The sequence below is a fragment of the Cynocephalus volans genome, chromosome 11 (assembly GCF_027409185.1).
Source record: "Cynocephalus volans isolate mCynVol1 chromosome 11, mCynVol1.pri, whole genome shotgun sequence".
NCBI lineage: Eukaryota > Metazoa > Chordata > Mammalia > Dermoptera > Cynocephalidae > Cynocephalus > Cynocephalus volans.
In genome coordinates, this window is record NC_084470.1 from 56,644,296 (window position 1) to 56,650,295 (window position 6,000).

The window sequence follows — 6,000 nt, forward strand, 5'->3', positions numbered from 1 at the left end:
AACAAGGGAATTAAGCTTGCTGTGGAGACCACAAGGCCTGCAGCAGCAGCAGGGCAGTGAGCAGATTAAGCCTTGATCCTCTGCCACCAAAAAGCCCCTGACCCACTTCTCTGTCGGGAAAGGAAACGGCTGTGGTAACACAAGCAGAGGAGCAGAGGGGCTCTGGTCAACACAGGCAGTTTCAACAAGTGCTCTATTTTTTTTTTTTTTTGGAAGGGACGGCCAATGGGAACGGTGAAGAGTGACAAAGGGCATTGGAGGACACATGCGCATTAACAGGGAGCCACGTGGGTAACGAAGTCAACCACATATGCTTTTCTTATAAAAATTAAAATTCCGCCCTCCCCCTACACTCTCCAGCCTAGGTTCCAATAGCAAGGGCTCTAGTCCAGTACAGTGTAGCCACCCTAGAGAAACATAAGCCTTTCCACAGGTGTTCCCGGAAAGATCACCTGGGGGCTATCTCAAGCCCCTGCACACGGGCACATGGGGCAGTGGGTACAGTGAATGGGCCGTGGCCTAAGGATGGGCCGGGAAGAACAAACCTCCCTTCCCCTGGGAAGAGGGGAGAGAACCGGCCATCAGCGGAGTCTCGCAAAGTGAAGGTCTGGGCTGCCTGGCCCAGTTCAGCCAGAAACTAGGCTCCCTGAGGACAAGGCAAGCAGAAACTCGGGGGGCTGTCCTCCTGAGCCTGAGGATCCCGGGCTTGTTGAGACCCCACATGGTGGGCTCCTTTGCGGTCCCTCGGCCGACCATGGTCTTGGAACTGGTGTTTGGGGTCTGCCTTCCTAACCGGCCACAAGAAGCAGCCTGGGGAAAGGCGGGGGGCTCGGGCAGGGTCTGTGGGACCAGGGACGGGCGGGGACGGTAAAAGCAACAGATGACAAGCCGCGCCCGGAGCGAAGCTCTCTGTTCCGGGGAAGAGAGCGGCCCAGGCGCCCCTGGAGTCCGGCCAGTCCCCCGCGGCACTTACGCGCTCGTGGGTCCACGGTCTGGCAAAACCGAAACTTTCTGGGACCAAGCGGAAGAGTACAGGCGCGCCGTGCCGGCGGCCATGACGCGCACACCCGGAGGCGGGCGGGCGCGGACTACGACTCCCGGCATGCCCCGCAGGCCCGAGGTCTACAACTCCCATCGGTCCCCGCCGGCCAACTACGACTCCCGGCATGCTCCGCAGGGCTGAGGTTTGCCCCTCCACTGCCTCTTCCCTCCACTTCCCCCTTTCCAAAAGCCAGCTCTAGGTTAACCCTTGCAATCGCGGAGGGCATGGTGTGTCCTCAGACCAAGTCTGGGATCTTGAGAGCAGCGCTATCCATGTGTGGTCATCGAGCACTTAAAATGTGGCTAGTTCGAGTAGAATTGTGCATGTGAGTGTAAAATACACCCGGATTCCAAAGATTTAATACAAAAAATGAATGTAAAGTAGCTCATTAATATTTCCATATTGATTATGTGTTGAAATAATTTTTTTTATTGACTAAATAAAAAACATTATATTTTGCTGGGCCTAATATCCCATCTTTTGATCCCTCTCACTTCTTAACACAGGGATTTAAAATCAGTGCTCAAAAACTGTGTGTTAATGAACTACCACACCCCTAACTTCCACCTCATCCCCAGCCAAATTTCTGTTGTGTGTTGCAAAACTGGACACAGTAAAACAAATTCATTCAATTAGCAGTGTCTACTAAGGGCACAATAGAAAAGTGACAGTACCCTGGGAATTTCAGCGTAGACTCCATTCCTTAGCTTGGGCTGGCCATCTTTATTCTCTGCCTTAGTTGCCACCATTTATGCCAGAAACACGTAGGCCTAACAGCACTTAAATAGGGGCATCCAGACAGGAGCCATGTCCCCAACATTACACATGGAGAGAGCAGGGATTTGTCTGGGTGGAATAATACAGAAAAGTAAATCGATTTCTTAATTTTAGGATATAGCACCTCGTTAGCCATCTTTATAAATTAGATATAGATAAGACAGTGAATTAGATGGATGGAATGGTCAGTTTGGGGGTGGGGTTGGGGAGGAGGTGCATGAACAGAAGTGATTTCCATTCTCGTTAACAGAAAGGAAAACTGTGAAAGGAAAAGGGGAGAGCAGGGAGAAGATGACAAAAGGAAAAGAAAAGCCATCAACGTAGTGGTCTGAGAAAAATCATTGCTCCAACCACAGTCAGAGCAGCTTTATGAGATATTAAGGATGGGAGAGATTTTAATGTTGGTCATCTGGTCTAATTTTTTGTTCAAAACTTAGACCCAAAAGGTATTTGGAGAGAAGAGGGAGACAAACCTAATATTTATTGAGGACCTATAATGTGCCAGACCCTAGCCCAAAAAAACTCTGTACAACATTTTATTTAACACACACAGCAACTCTATGATGTAGGTAGGATTCATTAACCGTACTTTAGAAATGAGGAGACTGAAGCTCAGTTCAAGTTCACCCAGCTGGTAAGTGGTAGAGCTGGGGACCCCTGAAGGGTCTTCCGTCCACTCAACACACTGTCAGCTACATTGAGGAAGGTTAATGAAATCACTACTATTTAGGTAGTTTAACTTGGATCTCCTTTGTAAATGAAATTACGGAATTGGGTATTTCAAACTATAATTTTTCAAACAAACAAACTCAGCATATTCTTGCGAATACACATTAGGTAAAGAGATCAGATTCAAAAATCACCAAAACCCCTTCTCTCTTTCTCCTTCAGCCTAAACAAGCAGCAGGAGAGGAGTCTCATCCTCACAGGAAGCTGACCATGCCCATAGCCCTGATGAGGAAAGAGGCTCTCAGAGTAATTGTTCCCATTCTTTGAGGGTTCTGTAAGTGCCGGTAACCATGTTAAGTGTGTTCCACACATCGTTTAGTTTTATCCTTGTATCAGTCTCATGACAATTATCCCATTAAGCAGATAAGCAAACAGATTCAGGGAGGTTAAGTACCTTGCCCAAGGTCAAAACCTAATAGTGGTAAAGACGGATGGTGAGTCTGGAGTGGTCTGATTACAAAGTGAAAGTCCTTAACCACTGAATTGGCAGTTATTTATGTAGGGCAACCACGTTCTCTGCCAGGGAACCCACCATCTTGGTCCCTGCTAATCAGTCCAGAGGTGGATCAAGCTATGCCAGTGGCCTGGTGTGGCAGTTCAGCTCAAAACAGTCAGCCTCTTCTTGATGGTCACTAGTCAATCAATCTTCTCTTCTGGAGAATTCGAGTGTGAACCCCCCAGAGGGAGTGGGAATTTGACTGCAGAGTCAGAAGCTCCAGGTTGGTTGTACCATCGTCCCCTACAGAACACTGCTTTTCAGTAATTGCCCATGGGCAATGCAGAAGGATCTGGACTTCAATGCCCCAGAACTTGGTTTGAATTCTGACATCTATATTTTCCAGAATTTTTTCTCTGTGACTCTACTATTGACTTTTCTCAACACCACTCCAACTGAAAACTTTAGAAATTTTTAAGTAAGCCCTTGATGACAGAGATTCAGATTTTTCCCATTTTGAATTATAACCATAGAAAATAGTATTCCCCACAGAATAGGGTGACCGTTCTTCCTGGTTTACCCAGGACAGTCCTGTTATCCCAGCATGAATATTAATACCACCTCCCTTCACTCTCAATAATGTCCCAATTTGTCAATACGTTATATGGCCACTCACTCCATAAGACAATTAGTTTCCTGAATGTTGGAGTGTTTCATGAAAAACACAGAGCTTGAACAAATACAGAAAAGACAATATCCCGTACCCTGGGACTTTTGGGAACCCCCTAATGTTTAAAAATGTGCCCCTGGTAGAAGTCCAGGAAGCAATTGCAGCTGGAAATTTGTCATTTCACAGTTATGAGCAGTTAATCTATCTCGAAAAAGACAAAAAAAAAAAAGAAAAAAAAAAGAAAACCTTAAAAAAAAAAAAAGAGATAGGGACTTCAATTCATCTCTGGGCAAAATGTTTATTTTGGGAAAACCACTAAAATGGGCCTTTTAAGTGCACACACTGTGTTTTGTACTTCAAAAACAGCATTCTGTTTGGTAATAGAAAAGTTGTATTTGGCTGAATCATAGCTACTTATTCAGTCATTCATTTATTCAACAAATAGTTGTTGAGCACTTGTTATTCCAGGCATTGTTCTAGATCAGAGAGAGGTCAACAAACTTTTGCTATAAAAGGCCAAAGATGGTTGCAATAATATTTTCCATCTCACATGTTCTTCGACAATGTGACCTTACCACTCCCCATCCAGAGGTGGAGTCTAATTGCTCTTGCCTTGGATCAGAGAATGGGAGAAGTGACACTGTATGACTTCTGAGGCTGAGTCACAAAAGGTGACATAGTTGGAGCTCTGAAATTTTATGTAAGAAGTCTGACTACCCTGAGGCAGTCACTCCATGAGGAAGCCCACATGGTGAGATAGCTATGGGGTGAGGCTTATGCATAACTGAAAGAAGAATCTTAGGCAGGACCAACAGTCACTGCAAAGGCTCTGAATCAAGACTTGTGCCTGGTGTTTGAGGAACCCCAAGGAGGCCATTGCTGCAGGAGAAGAATAGACCGTAGGGGCAAGGGAAGAAGCAGGGAGACAGCTATGAGAGTATAGGTGGGCCAGGGTGGTAGCAGAAGAGATGGGGTGAGAGGTGGCTGTATTCAAAGGCACAGCTGAGAAGATCTGCTCATGAATTGGTCATGAGTTCTGAGAAAAAGAAAAGACCCAAGGATGACTCCAAGATGTTTGTCCTTAGTCGTGGAAGAATGGAGTTAGCAAAAACAACATTGGGGAAGACTGTAGGAGAAGTAGATGTGGATTGTATGTATGAGGGCAGATCAGGAGTTGGGTTTTAGACATGTCATATCTCAGGTGCCAATTAGACATCCAAGTGGAGGTGCCCAGCAAGCAGGCGCTACTTGAGCCTGGCATTTAGGGGAGAGGTTTGTGGTGCTGCACATGTAAATGTGGAAGTCCTTAACATATATGAGGTGGTTTAAAATAGTGACTCTCACAGTTTGATGTCAGACACCTTTTTTAAAAATTATTTTTATTATGGATAGAGCTTCTGGATCAGGATGGCGGAATAGACAGTCCCCAGCTTCACTCTCTCCCACAAATAACCAATTTACAACTGTTAAAAAGCAACGACTGCCAGGCTGGGGCCACTGGAGCTTAGGGTAAGAGGAGGAGAGACCTATGGAATACATAAAGGTGGGAGAAGCTGCAGTGAGAGAAAGAAGGGACCGCTCTGACTGCTTTGAGCCCTGGCCATTTCAAGGCTGGCCCTGGTGAGCACATGGAGCAAGAGCTGGCAAAACCTGCAGCTGTGCCCTTTGTGTGAAGTTGCTTGGAGACTATAGGGGAGAAGAGGGCCTTGGTGGACCCCAGGCCAGCAAGACCACTGACAGGGTTCCCGTGGACCAACATAGGAGTGAGGGGCCACTCAAAGGCTGGTGAGTCATCACAAGGGACTGGCTCATGGCCTGCCCCATGAGAAGTGTTTGGAGTACAGGCAGTGGGGGAGACAGGCCACTGTGGGAACACTGGGGCACAGCATGGACAGCTCATCTGCCCTCCAGTCAGCACAGGCCCACTCAGTAGAGACTGGTAAGGAATATAGAACTGCAGGGGTGCAGTTTGCTGAAAAGACGCAGGCCCAGACCAGAGTTTCCAAAACAACCTAGGTGTATTGGACCTCACAAGACCTGGAACTGCTGAAAGATCAACAATTAAAATCTGAGCTGCACAAAAAGCCTTCCCCAGGGAATCAGCAGCAAAGCAGCGACTTAGCTCAACCACTGGGCTGAAGTTCTAGTCCCCACAGCAAATTCCCCCATTTTAAAAGTAACCAACGGACAGCAAATTAGTTCCAGTGCAGAGTTTAAGTGGTGGGAATAGTGAATAATCCAACACAGAACTGAAAGAAAATGCAAAACACCCACAGATCAAAGACAAAGTTCTGATATTAACCAGTAAAGGTTTTTTTTTTTTTTTTTTTTTTTCTCCTTTTTTGT

General features: G+C 46.5%; 1 protein-coding gene across 1 annotated transcript in view; it reads right to left on the reverse strand.

The window, feature by feature from the left end:
- Positions 1-1,073, reverse strand: part of FYCO1 (FYVE and coiled-coil domain autophagy adaptor 1) — an 82,884-nt gene extending 81,811 nt beyond the window's left edge. Inside the window, exon 1 of the mRNA XM_063115392.1 lies at positions 974-1,073. The gene's annotated coding sequence lies outside the window, so the exon portion shown is untranslated. The remainder of the gene's footprint in view (positions 1-973) is intronic.
- Positions 1,074-6,000: the final 4,927 nt, after the last annotated feature.